The sequence below is a fragment of the Lepisma saccharinum genome, chromosome 12 (genome assembly GCF_977018435.1).
Source record: "Lepisma saccharinum chromosome 12, izLepSacc3.1, whole genome shotgun sequence".
Taxonomy (NCBI): Eukaryota; Metazoa; Arthropoda; class Insecta; order Zygentoma; family Lepismatidae; genus Lepisma; species Lepisma saccharinum.
The window spans coordinates 44753233-44775180 of NC_139240.1; the positions used below are offsets into that span (position 1 = coordinate 44753233).

At 37.2% G+C, this 21948-nt stretch overlaps 1 protein-coding gene across 3 annotated transcripts in view; it reads right to left on the minus strand.

Moving 5' to 3' along the window:
• LOC145996039 (uncharacterized) overlaps positions 1-21948 on the minus strand; it is a 270364-nt gene that overhangs the window by 151754 nt on the left and 96662 nt on the right. Inside the window, exon 3 of one of the 3 annotated variants that reach the window (XM_083132240.1) lies at positions 9947-9977. The exons of the other annotated variants lie outside the window; for them this stretch is intronic. The gene's annotated coding sequence lies outside the window, so the exon portion shown is untranslated. The remainder of the gene's footprint in view (positions 1-9946; positions 9978-21948) is intronic. 3 annotated transcript variants of the gene reach the window in all.

The following is a 21948-nucleotide window of genomic DNA, read 5'->3' on the forward strand; positions in this document are numbered from 1 at the left end:
TTCATTAAAAAAAATCGGGCTTAAAAATACGAATTTTTAACTATTGCTACCCAAATTTACACCATACGTTTCGTACTTAGGATGCAATTTTTAGCAAAACAAACTTGAATATCACAGAAAGTATGCTTTATTAGCTACAAAATGAATTTTGTTTCAGATTTCTAGCACTAACGGTTTTTGAGATATTAAGGTTTCCATAAACTGCTATATGAGCAAAAAAAAGGTCATGCGCCATGTTGGAAAAATGGTTACCCCAGGAGAACTAAAGATACTATTTTTTTAACATTGGTTTCAATATCTAGAAACATGTACAAATGTATGTACTAAAAATGATTTTTTTCTAAACTGGTTATGCAACCACCATTGGATGGTTTCATATGGAATGAGCAAATACTGTAATAGTTAACTATAGCCATTATACATCTAACATTTGATACGTTACATATTTGTTGATCATATGCATTGTTTCCCTCATATAGTCATACTCATTGTTACAGTTTAACAATGAAAAGGTTCTCATCTCTTCATATACTACTGACAGAGTTTACACCGTCATGCTAAGTCACAAGTATTATGGTGAAAGTACAGGGTGAGTCAAAAGTCAGGAACCATAGGACCAATGTGTGTTTCAGGTGCTGAGATGGTGCTGACCAAACACGAGCGTGTTGAAGTGGTTCTGCTGGCTGACAGCCGCAGTGCAAGAGATGATGCTACAGAATGCAACCATCTACACCCCGAAAGACACCCATTCACGCATAGAGCAGTTGTGACTGTCTTTTAACCTCATCGCGATTACTCAAAAATGAAGCAAGTCGTTAGTATTCTTCAGTTTCATTAGCATATTATCATAGATGTCTACTAAAAGTGGATTGACACTTGATCTAGTGGCTAAAACATGACCGTATGTTCCATGCTTACTCTATTTTCAACATCCCACCCCCAAAATTCCATACCACTCAGCACCCCTACATGGTTAAACTTGCGCCGCCGATCACATAACAATCCACTTCCTGTTGGGGAAGATATAGAGAAGAACGCAAGAACGGAACCATAAGAAACTAAGGGGAAAAACATAATTGCAAGGAGGTAATAGATGCGCCGCCAACCTTATATTTTAACCCGGAGCGACGACGGAACACCAACTGGGAGCAAGAACAAATTGCTCCCACATTTAATTGCAACCCTTTTATTCCAACACTTGTTTCAACAACATGGCATCTCATCGCTCCAGGGACTGTTTCAGTGCAACTTGCAACCTGCTACAAGCGTCATGAATTAAGTTAAAATGTTGTTTAAAGTCCACTTTATGCACAAAAAGGTTAATCGGGACTGGACCAACAGTTTAAAGTGGGGATCCGAACCAGTATTTGCCTCCACCGGGGTATCGAACCCGGGACCCCTTGTTTACAAAGCGACATCATTACCACTGCGCCATCGGGGAGGCCCTAGAAGCGTCGTATTTAATAATTACATACTCGGGTATCCCTCTCTATCTCTCAACAAACTTTTGAGCAAGGCTTGTATGCACTTGTCATAATGTTTCATTGACAGCGACTGGTTTACTGCTTTTGGGGTAGAAGATGCTTGAGTTATATTTCTTGGTTTGACTTTTTAAGTCCACACAACTATCTTTGTCCAGATATTACAATTTTCATTATATTCTTCATGTAAGAATAATTTCTTTCACTAATACATTATTTTCCTCTTGCCTCCCTTGCTTCTTTGCACTGGAGAAGAATGTGAAATTTCGTTTTGTAACGACAGCCATGTTAGGCAGATTTCAGTTGTATATTGGCATTTATTTTATTCGTATACTTTCAAGTTAAGAACTTGGATTAAATTATTTATACTTAATTATTTTCATAATTCATGTATATATTTACGTTTTATCTTATAATTTTTGCGTATTTTTGCAATATTTATTTAGAATTCATAGGCTAATAATTATCCCAATCTATATGCAACGTTTTCATTGTTTAAGCACAAGTTAAATACATCTCTTCTTAATATCGATTTTTGTTCAACAATGTACAAGATTGAAGTAATTTGTCTTCGTTATAAACTAAATCTTTATTTAATCATTTTTATGTGCAAGGGCAAATATGATTTATTTGATAAAATCAGTTTAGTTATTTCTATATAGTTTAATATTGTAATATTATAGCAAAGTATTTCTCCCTCGTTTTCAATAAAATATCGTATTCCTATTGGCTGTTTATGTTAGGAGTGGGGGAACCACGCTTCGTGTTCTTGGCGATGTAAAAACTTCCACGTTGGCATTTTTAATTGTTGCCAACCTGAACTTTAGCTTACTATCGCTAATTAACATTGATGTGTTATATAAATTATCAGTTTTTATTGTGCTATTTTGTGTTATGAGTTTGTATTGTAAGTTAGAACAATCTGTTATGCTGCGCCTCGCGCTTGAGGTAGCAGTTGAGGTCTTGCTATTAACTGTGAAGGCGGTGCGCGGACTCTCGTGTTAAATAAATTACTTATCACTGCCTGCGAGCGTACATGACCCAACAAATTACAACTTTTAACTTGTGCGAATCAGTATGTACGCGCGCGATTAGTGATTAAAGATTTTGGACATTTTAATTATAAAGTATTTGGAATTTTATTTACTGTCACGTGTCGCAATTCGGTGGTTTCCTTCCTGGAGGATGGGTGGATCGTCTTAATCCCGATCCCTGGGTGAGAACTGGTGCTCCCAACTGACCAGCCGGAGCAAGGAGCGGTGTGTTGCCAATTCGGATCTCCATACCCTGGAGTTACGAGTGGTGGCACGTTGCGTTGCATTTTGTGCTGCCGCAACGTGGGGCATTGCAGTTTCTTCCACACACCATGACTTCCTACAGCTTACGTTTGACTTGTGTCCATCCCCACAGCCTGAACTAGGCCAATTCTGATCTTTCTTTGGTACACATAACCCTACATACTTCATTCTCGGTCCTTATTTTTCCTCCGAACTCCGTCAAAATGTTCTATTTATGGGACAAATTACTTTAACAAGCTAAGCGGTCCAAGCGTAAAAAGTTACTGATTTCTACCGTTATCAGTGCACATACATTGGTAAACAGCAGGTTACTGAAATAAGATTATCGATGTTTTTCTACGTTCTCAAAAACCTTGATATCTGAACAATACAAAACAGCAATAAAGACTGATTTGGCAAACAATATAAGGCCATCTACCGGTCAAATTATATAGGCTACAAGCTCTTAATGTGGGTAAGCAGGCGCATAATCAGTTGCACGTTCTGTGTCTTTCGATTACCGAAAACTTACATAACACAGGGCAAACATTGATACGGTGCTCAAGCGTGTCGATTCTAATGTCCTGGAGACCTCATTGATATAAGCGAAAACGAACATGAACAATTCGCAGCTATCTGTGTAGGTCGTATTGTTACTGCGCGTATATATCGTTTCCTTTCCTACCCATTCGCAAATACAGTCGAGACGATAAGTTCAATAACAAGACAACGTCCATATCGGCAAAGACCGGTTGTACAATTGAGGAAATTGTACCACTTCCCTCCGCAAGTTCGTCGACATTCAACATTTCGACTTGACAAAGAAATTGCAAGGTGCGTTCAGAGTGTGATAAGCGCTGTTAGGGCAACAATGTCATAACAAAGAGAGATGGATGGGTCTGCGAGCACAGGCTAAAAGAACCAGTTCTGTTGGCTACTGTCTCTGTCATTAATGGCGTGACGCGGTCAGCACCACCCTTCCAACAGCACCTTTCCCTTTCTGCCGAAATTGCACCGACATGCAAAGCAACTGCCGTGCTTCGCCGTGCTGGCCTATGATACGTGACCAATAAAACACCCAACCTTACCTTCACTTTGTACGTTTCTGTATAAATCAAACCGTAGTCTCATTTTTTCCCCCTTTTTCGAAAGGTAAATATGTAACGAGCCGAACTTAATAGTAGCAATCTGGTAGTCAATGGCTGGTTTCACACTGCAGGTGTCGCAATATTTAACACTAACAGCATGAAGACAGTATATATCTCTCTGCGAAAGCGTAACCGCTGTGAGATAAGTGCAAAACGAATCGACTTAAACAGTATCAAGACGAAGTTGCCAATCAATGATACGGTCATTTAGACCATGATGTATATACACGCCTAGGAAAACGCTAATATATCGAGACTTGATAGTAAGAATTCTTCAATCAGGAATAAATAAATAGTGCTCATAGGCTGCAACAAACTACGGGTACATCCCTGTGAAAGTTACCTTGCTACATGATCAGGAAAATGTTAATACAGTGCTTGTCCCACTGTGAGTCACTCATGGGTGTCGAGACTCGATAGATGGTGACGAGACTACCTGCCATAATCTAATAGGGTTGTGAAAGGTGCAGGAATTTTAACCCTCCGTAAGAAACCCGCGCACTGAGTGCCGCCTTTTTTGAAATTTTCAATTATTTTCCTTGCCAGCACAATAATGGTCTGGAAAGCACTAGGTAAATTATATACACTATACCCACGAAAACATAGAGGCGTTCGCGCCTTTTGTACAGCGTACCTTCAGTTGCTTACATGTCTCTGAAGTGACAGGTCTCCCTTTGGCGGCACTCAGTACCGCGCGCGGGAACGTTTCCCATCTTAAATCATAACACACCAGCCATGAACGTGCCGGAAATAACAAGAATAAAACGATGGTACGTGATTCAGAATGCAAATTATTTCTATGAAGAAACCATTGCAGTACCCATTCGAAATGTCAGTTGTCAAAATAATGATATTGAAAAGTGGCAACATTCGATTCCTTTATTCGAGTCAATATGGCCTTTTTATGTACATATATCTCGTAAGAGTAGGAGAAACGTATTGAAATTTTAACATTTTATAAATATTTTGTAAGTTTCTACGAGTTGTGTTTTACACATTTGATTGATTTTCTGCGAGTCAGTAAGATTTTGACTGAGAATTTTGGAACAAATAGCACCTTTCTAAGCCCACATAAGTTGTTTCAGTTCGTTTTGAAAATTAAGTTGAATTTTTTTTAAAAAAAATACGTTGAAAATTTTGTAAATGGTGAGTTAATTTTTTAGTTCCTTTATTATATTGCAAAGTTATAAATATTTTTAGAATAATGTTTTGGTGTATTGGCTTCAAGATTCTAAGCTTATGATACACTTTCATTTCTTATTTTATTCATTTTATTAGATAATAAAAATGTCCGAAATGGACATGTTTGCATTCATGTTTATTTGGCCTGATTTCCAGTAAGTGCTAGTGTAATTCAACATCGATTTGCATCAATAATTCATGAAAATAACCTTGGTTTTGCTAAGGCGGTACCGAGTGCCGCGCGCGGGACATTTGTGCTAATGTGAGGACGCGGATGACGGAGGGTTAAATAAATTCAATTCCGGTTCAGGAGAGAAAATCAGCAACCGTAAATGGATTCTGGACCGTAAAGAACCTATTTATCTATAAAGTATTCCCGGATGAACTTAAATAAGGTCCAGAAACCTTATTTTCCCGGATCAATTTAAATACGGTCCACGTACCTTTTTTTCCCGGATCAGTTTAAATAGACTCGATGTTCCGCAATTGAAATGAAATACTTTACATTTGTAATTATTATCTCGTAGATACTTAATACAAGTTACACTCTTTTATAGTGAAGTTCTAACTACTGTTATTGAAGTGTTCGCTGTTATGACGCATGCAACTTTACTATGTGGAAGGAAAATTGAATTGTATACTTTCTCACTGATACTAGCATTTGTTCCATACAAAGTGTAAATGTAGTAAAAATCTCACATGTTTTTCTGTAACTATACTGCTGCTACATCTATACCAAAATAATCGAAATTCTGTCGTAGTGCACCAATTTTAATGAAATTAATTAATGTACCACTTAACTCATAAAATTGTATAATGTACTCATCAACTATATTATAAGTGAAAATATTGTACAATAAAAATATGATATTGTAAGAAAAAGTGTGTATTTTTTAATACAGTGATGCCCGTTGAACAGTTGAAACGGGATGTCACAGCGAGTCAATGCGTGCAGTATTGCCACGTTACACGTACATCTTTACACATCTGAATAAAAATCTGTATAAAATAAGTTTCGCAATGTGAATTGACAATGAAAATGGATTTTAAAAACAGATACAAAGATCTTAAAAAAATGGCCAATATTGTATTTGTGGGACTATTCAATACTAAGAAAAAGTTGTTCCACAAAATTTATAAGAATGGGTTTTTGACAAATTTTAAAAATAGATTCCGCACAATTGAATAAATTTATGTAGGTCTACTGGTTAATTTTTAATTGGAGTCCAAACTTGAGTATCCATATTTTTTAATCCGACAGTAAATGTGCCCCAGATATAACCAGAAACTGTTTAATCAAAAGGCATGTTGGCATTTCTTTGCTTGGTGTTATCAATTTGTCGCTGTTAGCGGTAACACTCCGAATAAAAAAAGAAAGTAACGTGATATTTCCCTTTATTAATTTCACTGTAACAGGCCCATTATTCCTTCGGATGAAAGGAAGATTAATCGAAGAACAAGGAGGCAGAATGTAACCATTTATAAGGCAAGAGAGGTAGAAAAATACAAATGCCATGAAAAAGCCTTAACCTCAGTCTTAAAGTAGCCAACGGCAAAGATGGGAGCGCTGTAGAAAAATGAATCCTGTTTCTTTTAAACCTGGTCATTCTTCTCCGTTTCGTATTCTTGACAAGTTCCCTAATGAAAACACAAGAGAATGGTCGAATAAAGTAGTTTCCATTAGAGCATAATGCGTAAGCCAAAGGACACAATTTGTTTCGCCTGTTCGCAGCGTATAAAAAGGATAGCATTTGTGATGACGTTTTCTCCTAAGGCGCATTCGAAAAGGGCACAGATAACTTGCTTCAAATATATGCAAATAAATTGGTTCAGATAACAAGTAAGTTGGAATGTTTCAATTATACCCCTTGAATATATTATTGTAATTGCATGTACAGATTCCTTTTCTCACAGGACACGCCAATAATTATTTGAATTTGATCAGAGTGTCTACCAAGATAACAAATCCAGAATTCTCGACTAGATCATGACTTTTTCTATACTTTTTCGTTTTTCTTAACCTTTATTTATTCAGCCCCTATACATAGGTAAAGTTGCAAATTTGCTATTAAGAAAATTAATATTTATTTAATGAAAAACCGATACTAAAAGGCCATTTATGATGAAAACTGAATCTGTATTTAACAAGAGAATTAGACTTGATTTTTCTAGACTGAATCCTGGACTGCACTTGGTACGCTAGAGAGGCTCTGGCGTTCTGGATGCTTGTGTGAGGTTTGTGTTGTCGTCCCTATATATTTATGATTGATTGTCCCTTCATCCATCTTATCTTACAATCATTTATCCTCATCCTCGTAATTAGCCAAAGGGGCAGAAAAGTTAAGTAAAATAAACTAAATCAATCAGTCATTGTGATAGCATGTATGTATTCTTGATCACAAGTATAATTTCTTGACCTACTTGTAGATTTATTTACTTTTTCTTGACTTTCATGACTTTGACACCTTGTTGATACAGTATGTAACATTGTTATTCGTACACATACAATTTCCGAGGAAAAAATGTCATATCTACTAGTAAATATAATCATTTTCATATGTACCTGGAAATTAATGTTAATGAAGATTTCACCAACAAATGTCAATAAAAATGTATGTTCAAAGTGTATAAACAGAGCATATAATTTGCGTGAAGAGAGAAAAACAGGCTGTTTCATACAATATTGTTATTCGTACAGGCAAGAGTTTCAATCTTCCTCGCATACAGCGCCACCGCTATTCGGCCGATTTCGTGCAGTTTGCAACTTCGTAACAAGTTTGAACATGCAGGCGCGTAGGTATTGTTGTAGGTCTATCGTCTATCTATCAGCGTGTTCGAAATGGGAAAGGTGAAGGAACTTCCGATTTGAAGGATGTGACTATAAATTTGGCCCTTAGAGGTTATTCGTTAAGAAAAATTGGACAAACAGTCAATAAATCACACTCCACAGTTCAATACATAGTAAACAAATTTAGAGAGGAAGGTTCAACACAGAATGTGCTGAGAAAACCAAAAGAGAGACGGTTGAATAAACGTGATGAACGCTTTATTTTAAAAAGAGTGCGAGAAAACCCCCGACTAAGTGTTCCTCAGTTACAACGTTAGTAGAAAATGTTGCTGGCAAGATGATGTCCGATCAACTGTCCGACGTGCCTTGTGGAAGCATGGATATCATGGCAGAATACCACGAAAGAGGCCGTATGCAAATAAGGTGAATCGCAGGAATAGACTTTTATTCGCGAAAGAGCACATCCACAAGGACCAGGAATTTTGTGATAGTGTCATATGGTCAGACGAGTTCAATATTAATATATACGGGTCAGATGGGATAAATAGGGTCTGGAGAAAATCAAATAAAGACGATCACATTAACACAGTTCCAACAGTTAAACACAGTGGTGAGTCATTAATGATTTGGGGTTGTATGTCGTCCAAAGGTGTTGGTACCATCCAGTTTATTGATGGTATCATGGATGCATATGTCTATTTGGACATATTGAAGAACAATGTAAAGCAGAGTGACCAAAAAATGGACATGCTGCGTATCTACAGATTCCAAGACAATGACAGTAAGCATAAGGCGCGATGGAATGTGGCCAAACTAATACAAACACCAGCTCAAAGTCCAGACTTAAATCCCATTGAGCATTTATGGGCAATTTTGAAGAGGCGAGTCCATAAAGCAGGCGTCAAGTCCAAACAAGAGTTGAAAACTGTTTTGCAAGCCGAGTGGAATAAAGTAAGCTCTGAAACATGTCGGAAACTGGTTAATTCTATGAAGAACAGGTGTCACGCAGTAATTAAAGCCAAAGAATACGCATCAAAGTATTAGAACTGTCAGTCGATTTGCTCTGAATATACTTTTTTCTTTCATATTATTAAGTGTACGAATAGAAAAGTTGTACAAAAAATGGTATGTTTCTCTTTCAGTTTCATTTAATTTATTATTGCCATTGGTTATACAGAATTTTTGGTAAGATTTTATGTTCCTAATGATGTTAGTTATTGAGTTGTAATGAAACAGTTTCAAAAGAGTGTATATATCCTTTCAGATATTAAAGAATTTTCTTTGAAAATCCGTTGGTACGAATAAGAATGTTACATACTGTATATCTAAATATCTAAACACAGCTCAGCAGTATATTTAATGAACGATGGACATAAATCTTACGATAAAATATGTACAAAACAGAGAAAAGCAGCATTCTGTTTCAAAATACTACTACAATCTATAATATTATTAACAAAATATACTTACATAATATTCCGAATTGGTATAGACTATTCAGTGTAAATATTAAATATAACATTCAGCTACAACACATCAAGCACACTTTAAGTTATCAGTTCAAAACAAGAACAGACTTGTTCCTGGTTCGTCGAAAACCTAGGTCTCATAAATCTTATGACCTTTCTGTTGAATTTCTTCTCTTCAGAGATGGCGCTAGTGAACGGCGCTTTACACGTTCTCGCCTTCGCGTTACAATAATGAGGAGTTTATACCTAGGTATTTATGCTATTCTTTTATACTTTATACTTGATAAGTTTTTACATATATTTAATGAGAAGTACTGAATAAAATATTATATTAGATTACAGAAAAGAACAGGAGAAACTACTAACAAATAGAACATTTAAAAAACTGAGCACGATATTCAACACATACACACACTATTTGAGTATCTAACTTGTTGGAACTGTCAGATTCATAACAAGAAGCGTGCACAAGCAATATCTCTTCTTTACATCAAGAACTTTCGTCGTTATATTAAATATATTTAAACCCTACACTACAGAATTAAAAAGTCGGATTTTTTGAACGCCGAAAGTTTATATCTTCAGCTAAATACATTCTTACCTTTTCAGTTGGATATTCTCCACGATAACAACTGGAAAAAAACAATGAACTTCCTTATCAAACTTATTTAATCCAATAATATTCTTCTCTCTTTTGTAGTGTTTCTGTTGAGTAAGGAAATGGGCTCAATTTCCTTCCGCATTATCTATGGACCATTTAATGCTTTGAACAGTCTAACGGTCCACGCCACATGCGTCTCTAGTCAGCCTTGTTTGAAATTAATAGCATTCGCCATCTCTGGATTATATCAGTTAACGTTTGAAAAAAGCTATACACATGTTCAATAATACTCTTACTTTGTTCATTGAGATTGTGTCTGTCGAATTGTTGTCCTCGTTGCAGTGGCGTACCAGGGATATTTTCATGGTTATCAGAAATATTAGCTGTGATATTAGTGTCATGGACAGTAATGTTTTGATACGAAGTGGCAGAGCCTGTGGTTGATGGGAAACTGAGCTGTTTGTGTAATATTGTGGTAATATTAATAGTTGTTAATTCAGTGAGTACTGTTTTTAAACAGAGAATTTTGTGACTGGAATTGAGTTAAACCCATATACTCATTTAAGTTAAAGTTTAAACTACGGAAAAAGGAAATATACACATTAATGTGATTTGCGTAAGGCAGTTCTTGTTAAGGCCATGGCGGATGCCTTAACTTATATGGAACTTAATAACTAACTAACTAACTAACTCTCTAGCCTTCTTAAACCCGAAGGTTCATGGCTGCAGCAACACAGGCCTTCCATCTTTCCCTATCTTGAGCAAGATCTATATACTCTTTTCCATCCCTACCGATTTCCCTCAGGTCCATCTCAACGTTGTCACTCCATCTTCGTCTTGGCCTTCCTACAGGTCTCTTACCATCAGGTTTCCCAACAAGAATCCTGTAAACTCCTCTTTCCTCTCCCATTCGTGCCACATGGCCTGCCCACCTAAGTCTTCTTGATTTAATTATACTAATAATATCTGGACATGAATACAAATTATGTAGTTCTAAATTATGTAACCTTCTCCACTCACCTGTCTCCTCATCCCTTTTAGGTCCAAAGATTTTCCTAAGGATCTTATTTTCAAATACTCTCAATTTATGTTCCTCTTTCAATGTAAGGGACCAAGTTTCACATCCATATAATACCACAGGCAAAATTACTGTTTTGTATATTTTAACTTTTAGTTTCTTAGATATTAAACGAGAAGACAAAAGTTTATGAAGAGAGAAGTAACATGCATTTCCTGAATTAAGCCTACTTTTTATTTCCTCTCTAATATAATTTTCATTTGTTAATATTACTCCTAAGTATTTGAATTTGGAAACTGGTTCAAACGAGTTGTTATCAATAATTAGATTTTGATTATTACCTAACACTTGGTTTCGGCCTGTAAGCATATATTTAGTTTTCTCTTTGTTAACTTCCAAACCTATCTCTTTAGCAGTTTTGAAAAATATTTTAGCATTGTTCTTAATCGTATTTACATGATCCCCCAGTAAGTCTACATCATCTGCATATGCTAACAACTGGGTCACACCATTTAATTTTAGTCTTTCTTTAGTTTCTTTTACCTTCCTAACAGCATATTCTAAGGCACAATTAAAGAGCAATGGAGATAATGCATCTCCTTGTTTTAACCCATCATGAATTGTACATTTGTCAGACATATTAATACCCACACGAATTTTACTTTCTGTTTCACTGGTGCATATTTTTATCATACTAACAAGCTTCTTAGGTATTCCAAACTCTACTAATATATTATATAATTTATCTCTTTTCACCGAATCATATGCTTTTTTGAAATCAATGAATAGCTGATGGACATTTTGATAATATATTCCCACTTTTTTTCAAGTGTCTGTCTGATGTGAAAAATTTGATCTGTAGTTGATCTGTTACGTTTAAATCCACATTGATAATCACCTATAATTTCATTAGCATATGGGGTTAGTCTTGTTAAAAGAATGTTAGATAATATTTTATATGTTGTTGAGAGTAGAGAAATTCCACGGTAATTATTGCAGTTCATTTTATCACCTTTTTTAAACACAGGAACAATTATGGATTCTTTCCACTGTTGAGGGATTTCTTCTTTTTTCCATATTAAACAAATTAATTTATGAATTTGACATATTAATGAATTTCCACCATATTTAATTAACTCAGCTGGTATTAAATCAATGCCAGGTGCTTTGTTATTCTTTAGCCTTTTAATAGCATCTTTAACTTCAGTCAAGTTAGGTTCTGGAACTAAAGGTTCTGCTGTGTGGACTTCATTCACTTCTGATTTATCTCCTACATGGACATTTAAAAGGTCATTAAAGTAGTTCTTCCATCTATTTAGAATATCGCTTGGGTCAGAAAGAAAATCACCGTCTTTATCTTTTATCAAGTTTACTTTAGGTTGCCACCCCTTTCTAAACTCATTTACACCTTTATATAAATCTCTGATATTATTATTTTTGCTGTTTGTTTCAATTTCGTTAATTTTGCTTTTCAAGTAATCTCTTTTTTTACTTCTAAACGTGCGGTTAACTTCTCGCTTTATTCTATTATAATTGTTTAGATTTGTATCATCAGAGTTATTTAACCACCTAAGTCTAGCCTGATTTCTTATTTCTATTAGATTATGACATTCATTATCAAACCATGGCTTACTTTTTCTCGGTTTATGGTATCCTATACTTTCTTTAGCTGCTGATTCCATTGCATTACGTATGTGCTCCCAATTCTTATTTACGTCTGTTTCATTTATATTTTCATCATCATTTAAATCCTGCAAAATATCAAATCTATTTGACAGTTTAATTCGGTAATCTTTCTTAATTCTTTCATCAGTAAACTTTCTTGTATCAAATTTTAGAACTTTTAGATTTTGTTGCTTATGATTTATCACTGAGAGTCTTTCTCTTAATTTAGCAATTACTAAATAATGGTCACTGGCACAGTCAGCACCTCTATGTGTACGTATGGAACTTAATAATCAAGTAGAAATTATAACGAATTTGGTAGAAGACAATGACATTGTTACAGAAGAAAACATTATATAAGAAACATCTAGAAAACAAGCTAAAAGGGTCAGATCTCCTGAAGATGATCAAGTTCCAGCAAAAGCTGTAAGGATGGACAGGCTAGATAATAGAGATAAAGTAAACAAGCTTGGAGAAGATCGAAGAGAAAATAATGTAGATAAGTGTAAAATGTATTACGATACACATAATGGGCCATATTTAGTAATAATGACTAGTACAAAAGGTGCAGAAAAGAAATTTAACTCTATGAAAATAGGAAATGAGTTGCGAAAGAAAGATATAAGGGTCAGATATATTCAACCAAGTGGCTTGTATAGAACAAATATTTATTTTTACACCAGGAATGAAGCTAACAATTTCATGAAAAATATGCATTTTCATAAAGAAAATAATATTGATGTGTTCATCCCGGAATCCTTATTGATGAGGGAAGGATTGATATATGGTGTGCCTACTGAATGTGAAGAGGAGGAAATCAAGGAAAGTATTGAAGACCCGACAGTAATATCAGTGGAAATAATGAAAAAGAGAATTCGAAAAGATGATGGATCATATTATTTTGTTCCTACTAAGCTAATATCAATCACGTTTAGATCTCAAGAAATGCCTAAACAGATTATAGTGGTTAGTCACATTTTCGATGTTACTCCTAAAGTTAGAAATGTGATGCAATGTAAGAAATGTTACAGATTTGGACATTCAGCAGTCATATGCAAGGATAAAGCTAAGTGTGCTAGATGTGGAAGAGAGGAACATGAAAATTGTCATGAAACTCCGAAGTGTTTAAATTGCGGAGGAGAACATGTTGCTACTGATAAGTCATGTGTAAAATGGGAAATGGAAAGAGAAATCATGAGAGTTATGGCATATGATAATTTATCCCGGCAATATTTCTTGTATTTGCATTTCTTTCTTGTATGCAGTGTGTAGTAAGGTTTGATGTCAGTACCAGTCAATTAACACTACGAGAGATGATGATAATGATGAGTTGTCTGCCTGAAGGCAGCTCTTTTGAACGGAAGATCGCTGCAAGGTGAACCCATGGTGGTTTGCCATTGCCTTCCATGGGAACTTCGAGAGATGTTTTAAAAAATATATAAAAAGTAGTATTTGTAAGATACTTCTAAATTTTATATAACTTAATGATCCCCCTCACACACACACATAATTTACCTTACATTAATACTGTTAAACTTTTGAAAAATGGACTTGCTTTTCAATGCCCTCCCTGATAACCCCGTGAGCCCCCCCTGGAGATAAATTCTAGCTACGGTCCTGCATCTAGCCTATCACTTTCTTGATGAACCAACAGGTTTTCTTTTTTTGTACTCTTTCACAATGCATAGATTTAAATCACAATCAGACATCACTTAACCTTCTGTCCTTCATGGTAGCTCTGCTCTATGTTTTTACGTGCCGAAGGATACTGTATAACAATAATAATGATAATAATAATAATAAAAGTTGCTGTAACTTACGGCCTGTAAGCCACAGAATACAATATTTTTAGTTAAAAAATATCGCTACAATTTCAGCGCTCAAATTACATTAACTCTTTCCAGAAATCTCAGGGGGGCAAGTGCCCTGCCTGCCCCCTCTGCGGACGGCCTTGCACATCAACAGTGACATTAGTAAATATAAAAGCGGGACTCTTCAAAGCATCACTCTTCCATTCATTGTTGATCGTGGTATTTCACAACTCCCTTTCCATGAGGTAACACGCAAGGTTCGGCGTCGAACGATATCAAACGAGAATTCCGAGAGGGGGGAGAGTGAATGCTCCAAGAAGGGGGAAAGGGAGGGGGAGACAAGAACTCACGAACTGGCCGGATCAGATGTATAACCGTGGGCGAATAAATCAACGGAGAGGTCAACCCATTGTTGCATCGGCACCGGTTTCGACCTCTAACCCCTACAGCGAAGTGGGAGGGGCATGTAACGCTGGCTGCTACCAGAGCCAGCAACAATACGGTAGAAGGGAATCAGTTTGCAAGGGCAAGCACGATTGCCCGTCAATAAGAATAAGAGTAACAGAACCACGACAATTCTTTTTTTTTTCGTGACATTTATTTCAAGTCTAGATTCGTTCCTCAAGTTTGCCAAATTACTGAGAGCCAGCGAAAAGAGGTCATTTCTAGAGGAAAAAAAGGGACTTTGGTACAAGATAGAATGTTGATCGTACACAATACAAACCAGGACAGAACACCATAATGAATAGGCTAAGATTGTAACAATGATGCAATAAGTACACGATGTACAGTAAAACCTCGTTAATCCGGACTAACGGGTGGGATAAGTTGACCGGTTTAACGAAAGTCAGGATTAAACTTAAATAACCTAAAAGAACAGTAGAAAGTGCATTAAAACTCCGTTTATAGCAACGAAACACGTTTATTATGGTGTATTTAAAGAGCATAGGCCTAAATACACTATACAGTACAGTAAGTTCTCCCATGGACGTTGGATGTACGTATTCTTAGTCGTTACGGAGCAATATGACGAATGCGGATCCGGATTAACGAGATTTTACTGTACTTATTTTATATTTAGCTTGCTCGTAGTGGGAGAACTGCTGTTTCGGCCGCGAACCAGTGGCGGCGATTGGTTTGGCAAACTGTAGGGGAAAGGACAGTTTACTTTTCCTTGGTATACTCCGATTACTTTCAAAACATCTCCAGCTTCCTGTGCGAGTCCAGCAAGCGAGCCTACCAACAGTGTAGAGCGTGAGCGGGAGAGTTAGCGATAGGTGTTGGGTTGAAATGACGTCAGCGGCTCGCTTCTTGATTGGAATGTTCGGACCTTTTGACTCGCTCCCAAGCTGCAAATGCAGAACACACAGAGATGTTACGAAAATAATCTCACTCTAGATAAGGTTTAGCATAGTACGAGGGCACGAATCGCCACCACTTGGATCAAAGTAGGCAAGTGCCCCCAAATAAACAAAACAAAATAACATTATGCATGCGTATAATATTGGGGTATCATGCCTATCGCAATAATTCAAACCAGTCTATTTCTTGCAATTTGACGACCAGATGTTGAACATACTTTGGATATAGCTAGAGGGCAGTAGCGGCGATCGGGTTCCACAACCGGGGGGAGGGAAGGGGCAAGCTGCCAAAACTGGGGGGCAAAGACAGTATATTTCTCTTTGTAGATAAGGTTTTGCATAGTGTAGGGTAAAGAGTGGGGGTGCAACTGCCCCACCTCGCCTCCCTTATCGCCGTCGCTGCTGGAGGGTATTAGTGACAGGTCTTATTATGAACATCAGTAACTAATCAAAAAGTTTACTAACATCAGTGCAAGCAAGGGCCTCCTCGATGACGCAGTGGTAGCGTCATCGCCTTGTAATCAAGGGGGCCTTACTGTGCATCAAGTGGACTTAAAACACCAACTGAATCAATCAATCAATCAGTGCAAGCAAGGAGGATCGAATGGGTCATACCCACCGAAATAAGAAAATTTATGAAATATCCTTTGCTTTCCCCTTTTCATATATTTTTTCTATGCCCTGTCTCAGTTATCTCTGGGGCAAGGCCGCGCATAGCGGAGGAAATCGAGTGGGCAGAGCGAAGCAGTCCTCGCTGTTGGGAAGGCTGGTAGAAGTGAGATTACTTTCGTAACATCTCTGGCTGTTTTGCATTGGCAGCTTTGGAGCGAGTCATAACTCCCGGAGCAGCCATCTCTACCCAGCACCTATCGCTATAACTTGACAAGTTTAAAAACAAGACGCTGCAATCCATTGTTTGCGCACCTCACATCATATTTCCCCACTCCATTGTCTGCGGCGACGTTCGTTCGTAGTGTTACAACCTGGAGGGAGCGGATTTGTCTGAGAATTTTCAACGAAATTTGAATGTGAAAGGCATGAATTAGTATCCCGTCACCTACGCTACCTATTGATTACGCTAAATTCTAAATACATTTTGATATTTTCCCTTTAAACCTTAAATGAATTAAGTTATATTAGGGATATTTCTTACCAGCATAAGAAATGTATGAAATAAAACAATAGAAAAATGAAAAAATATATAAACGATAGAACTGAGTTCACCTTCTAAATGTTTTCCAGTTCTCCTTCTTCAGTTTCACTCTCCCACTCATCCGAGTCTGTGTCTAACGATGAATCTAGGTCCGTGTCTGAATCGGCTTCACCAAGTCTAATTCAGTTCATCTTCACGCTCGTCCATAAGTCCATATCTTTCAAAGTAAGAACCTTGCAGCCAAGAGTAAAGAGCATGAACATTTCAATGCTTTAGAAAAGAACACAGGCAAGCGTGTTATCAGATTGCCTTCTCGTAGTGATTGTTGTACGATAAACAAACGAACCACCACCCCACTAGTTAAAAAAACAACAAAAAAAAAAAAAACCTGGCCACTGCTCGATGTCGCATTCAGAAAATGAAGTCATTTGCCCTGTAGTTTCTCTTCGTTATATACCTTAACGCACGTGCATAATACTACAGTTTACGATCGGCGCACCGCACGCATTTTCAGAGGCCGGATTAAATTAAATAAACCACTGATATAATAGGAGCCTGCATGCACCGTCACGCTAAACAGTGAAAATTGTTTTGTCATATTTGTTTTAGCTTCATTTTGCCGAGTTGGCACCGCTGGTACTCTCAACGCCAGACCAGTGAGTAGAAGAGTGGTGGGGAGGATGACGTAATAGGAAGTGCTCCGCAGCGATCTGCGCATATCGGGACTTAACTTGTCAGGCTATATCTCTGTTGCTCGCGTTCGGGACAGTTGGCAGGCTCACTAACTGGACTCGCGCGGTCAGCTGGAGTTGTTATGAAAATGATCTGACTCTAACTGCAGTCTCTTTCTCCCCTCCAAGAAATCTCGTTTCTCTCAAGTGTTCATTGGTGGAGCCGTCTCGCGTCATGCGCAGAGTCTTGTTTTCGATCGCCTGCTCCAGAGATATAGAAGACATAGTGGAGATTTTTGCGTCTATTTGATTAAGTCTTGAAATATCGTTCCTCCAGCATGATTCCCTTCCTCTTTAGTATATGAAAAACTCATCTATCCCAGAAGTCTAAGGATGTATTTGAGTTTTTGTTTTAAGTACACTTTGGGATCCGAAGAACCATCTGGTATCGAACCCTGAACCCCTTGATTACAGGACGACATTATCACTACACTATCGGGGAGATCCGAAGGTTGTAAGAAGGTGACTCTTCAAAAGCACCAAGCACCAAAATGCCACCCACCTTCCGCATATAGTGCACTCAGGACTGCATTCTTGCACACTAACGAGGGTCTCACGTCTGGATTCAGCCAGTATGATCCTCTTGGAACTTGCGTTGTTTCCTGTTCATGTTTGTGATTACCCTTTTATTAATTTCAAGCTTATCACTTTTCATTCCCATCTTCGCTAAAAGCCCAACGTAGCAGAAAAGGGAAGCAAAATAAAACAGTCTCTTGTGCGGAAGATTTTTAGGAAATAAAAAGAAAAAAAATCCATCGCTATAATCAACATTTATAGCGTACACACGCTATTTCACGTGATACACCATTTGCGATTAAAATTATCCGATATGCCATCTGGTGAGATTTTCAGGAACCACTCCACGTAGGACACCTCGCTGCGCTTCGCCGTGTTGAAGCCATTCAAAGCATGGGGAACAGCGTATAGTGTTCAGTTTTTTTGCTCTAAATCGTTTTGTGGTTCAGTACAAGTGAAAAGCTTACATGTGTTTTCCACCCCGTGGAATCAACTAAAATAAATGTTTAAATAAATCAGGGAAAAACAGAACTGATTAACAAGATTGCCATAACTGAAATGCGGCAAGGAAATTACGAAGAATGTACGAGTCTATTCACTCTATTTTTCGAAATAATCTTTCGGAAAGATGATTTTATTGCCATGAAAGTAAGTTTTAAATTGTTCTTAATGAATATAACTTTTTTTTTTCGAAAACAATGTACTGTGTATGTAATTTGGAGCAGGTGCAAGTCGATTAAGTGCAAAGATGAAAATACCGTAATCATAAAGGTAAGTCAGAAAAACATAATTGACATGCTAATGTTGCTGTTTCATTCAGTATGTCAATTTTCAGTAAAGACTGAAAATAGCCTTAATGAAATTGTTGTTATTGTTATTATTATTATCATTATCCGGTGTTGTTATTAAACCAGCCTGCCTCTTTGGGGAAAAAACTGCAACGGCATGTTTTCATTTTATTTACTCCCAAGCTTTGCAATATAGGTGAATTGCTTTATTTTCAAATCATTTCTGAGAACCCCAGTTAGGCAGTTACAACCGAGGTGCAGTGCAGATGAAACAGCACCGCTTTGAAGAACCAGTGCGTATACATTAGTTTCGTGTGCGTTTTCCGTGTTATTTTTGCCTATCATAATTAAATGCTTCGCTCTCAGCATAGCTTCACCTTCGTTATAGTTCCTGGAATTCACATCGCATTCGCAACATTTAAATATAACTACTACTGAATGTAAACAAAGATCTATCCTACGTAGAGCGGCCATATTGGAAGCGACACTAGCGCTCAGGTGGTAATTTTAATCGCGAATAGTCTATAGCAGTAGTTTCCAAAGTGTGCGCCGCGGCTAGCTTAAAGGGGCGCCGCGAGAGGTTCCAATATTTTCACTGAAATGATATGATTGTTCCAAATATGTGCTTATTTAGTACTTTTTACACATAAAATGTTTCTGAATGATTTGAAATATGTGTTGTTTTTTATTAACTTAAGGCAAGGAAAATAACCACACTAACTGAGCGTTGCAAGTGTTAAGCCGGCTTTAGACGAAAGCAATTCCTTTAACAATTTTGCTAGCAAAAATCTTATAATAGATAGTACTTTACATGAAAGAATTTTATGGAACATTTCGGTTAGCTGTTACAATGTACAATACATACAACACCAAAGGCACGTCGAGTTACACCGTCAATGCTGTGTGCATGGTGTTTACAATTGAAAAAGCTAAAATATTCTTCCATGCGTGTACAGTAAACGTTAAAAAGTATGTATTTAATCAGCGCCACTCTTCTCTACCTAAAACCATTTAATACGAAACGTTATTCCTTTCGGTTGAATAGTTATCGTCTTTTAAAAATGTGAAGTGAACGTTGTTTACATCTCAAGCGGCCGCCATTACAACTGCGCTCGTGATCTAGAGGTCGCTTCTGATTGGTTACGCTACGAAAAATGCTACGGACCTAGCCTATCCTTGAGAAATGCCATGAAATATGCCTTTCTCTCTTTACACAGTAGCTTTTTGGTCATGGCATAAATGTTAAGAAAAATGCTTAGGAAAATGCTTTCGTCTATAGCGGGCCTTAGATAGGCCTACATTCTGACTTGGGCACCGCGGGAAAATCTTGAAATACTACGGGCGCCGTGAAATGAAAAAGTATGGGAACCCCTGGTCTATACTGTATAGTGTCAGATGAACTGCAATGTTTTAAATATAAAGTTTGCTTTGTGCACAAATTAGCTAGTCGGAACTGGACCTACAGTTAAAAGCAAGATATAAACCACTGTGTAATATATCTCTTCCGGGCATCGAACCCGGAACCTTTGATTACAAGGCGACGACGTTACTGCTATGTTATCAGGGAGGCTTTTTTAATGTACAGTGTGTGTTTAATACTACAATGTCAATATACAGGGTGGGCACAAAGTCGCTTTCCTCAATAAATTAAGAAATACTTGTTTTAGGAAAGGCGACTTTGTGCCCACCCTGTATGTTGACTACTTTCACAAAAGAATATAATTTATTCAGTACCGTAAAATCAATAATTTACAGTGAGGTGTCATGTTTTTATTTATTCACACGCTTAATGTAATATATTCCGGATTATCTGAAATGGTAGCTGTCCCATATTTTTTGAGACGAATTGTTTACTTCCTTTTCTACGTTTTCACCACGCTTGTAGTATCATTTTCGTCTTTCTATATTATTTTACTCTTTTTCTTTCCTATCTCTGTTTCGTTCACACAATTACAATTAAACATAACTGCATTCTTCTATAATCGATGTTTCTATTTCACATCTTACTATAAACCATTTCGAGCAGGCCTCATCTCCAGGAAGCTATCAACTCGGGGTAAGCCCCGGCACCTAGCGACCTGTTGGGTGAGATGAGTCAAGGCAAGGATATATACCTTTTCCTGCTCCCCCCAAAATAGGCAATAGTTAGACTGGATAGTTCGATGAAATAACCGATATGAAACTAACATTTTTTTCTTAAATTATAGATTTCCTCTCTTCTTGTACCTTGGTAAATTTTAAGTGGGTGTTCACGTTAATCTCTGTAAATATTAGCTTTTCCTTTATTTCTACTTTCCTTCGCTATTCCCTATATCCTAGATACACAAATACTAGTCGCCACTGTATATCCTACTTAAATAATGTCTGTTTAATATTATGGTTGTGTGATTTTGAACAAAAGAATGAGGCTTTCATATACAACTTAGTTCAGTGCTGCCATCTGTTGGACATCCGAATCAGTATTGTAACTGCTAGCTCTTTTATTCACATTCATAGAAATCAAGTATGCATGCACATAACTGTGATTGCCACATCGACAAGTCCAGTGGCGTAACTAGGATTGGAAAGCCGGGGCAGTGTCCCGGGGCCCTCACAGCAAAGTAGCCCCAATGGTTGACCGTTGTACTGTCAGCATATTACAATAAGGAAAGGCACGTACCAAAGTGGATCAAAGAGGACAAAAATGTTGGTTGTACAGCCAACGGCAAAGATAATAACAGGCAAATTGTCCATCGTTATTTTAATTCATTTCCATTCTACATTCTGTGTTGTTTTAAAGTTTGAAAATTTTGTTATTTCGAAGCAGATGTTTCCCTATGCTTATTGACATGTTTATTTCAATTCTTTATCATCGTATTGTGGGAGACAGACTGGAGGAAAACGATGATAGGCATTTCGCGGAACAGTTCTTTTGCTGTTGGGTTTACAAGTAAGACAGCCTTCATAGTTATTTCCTCAA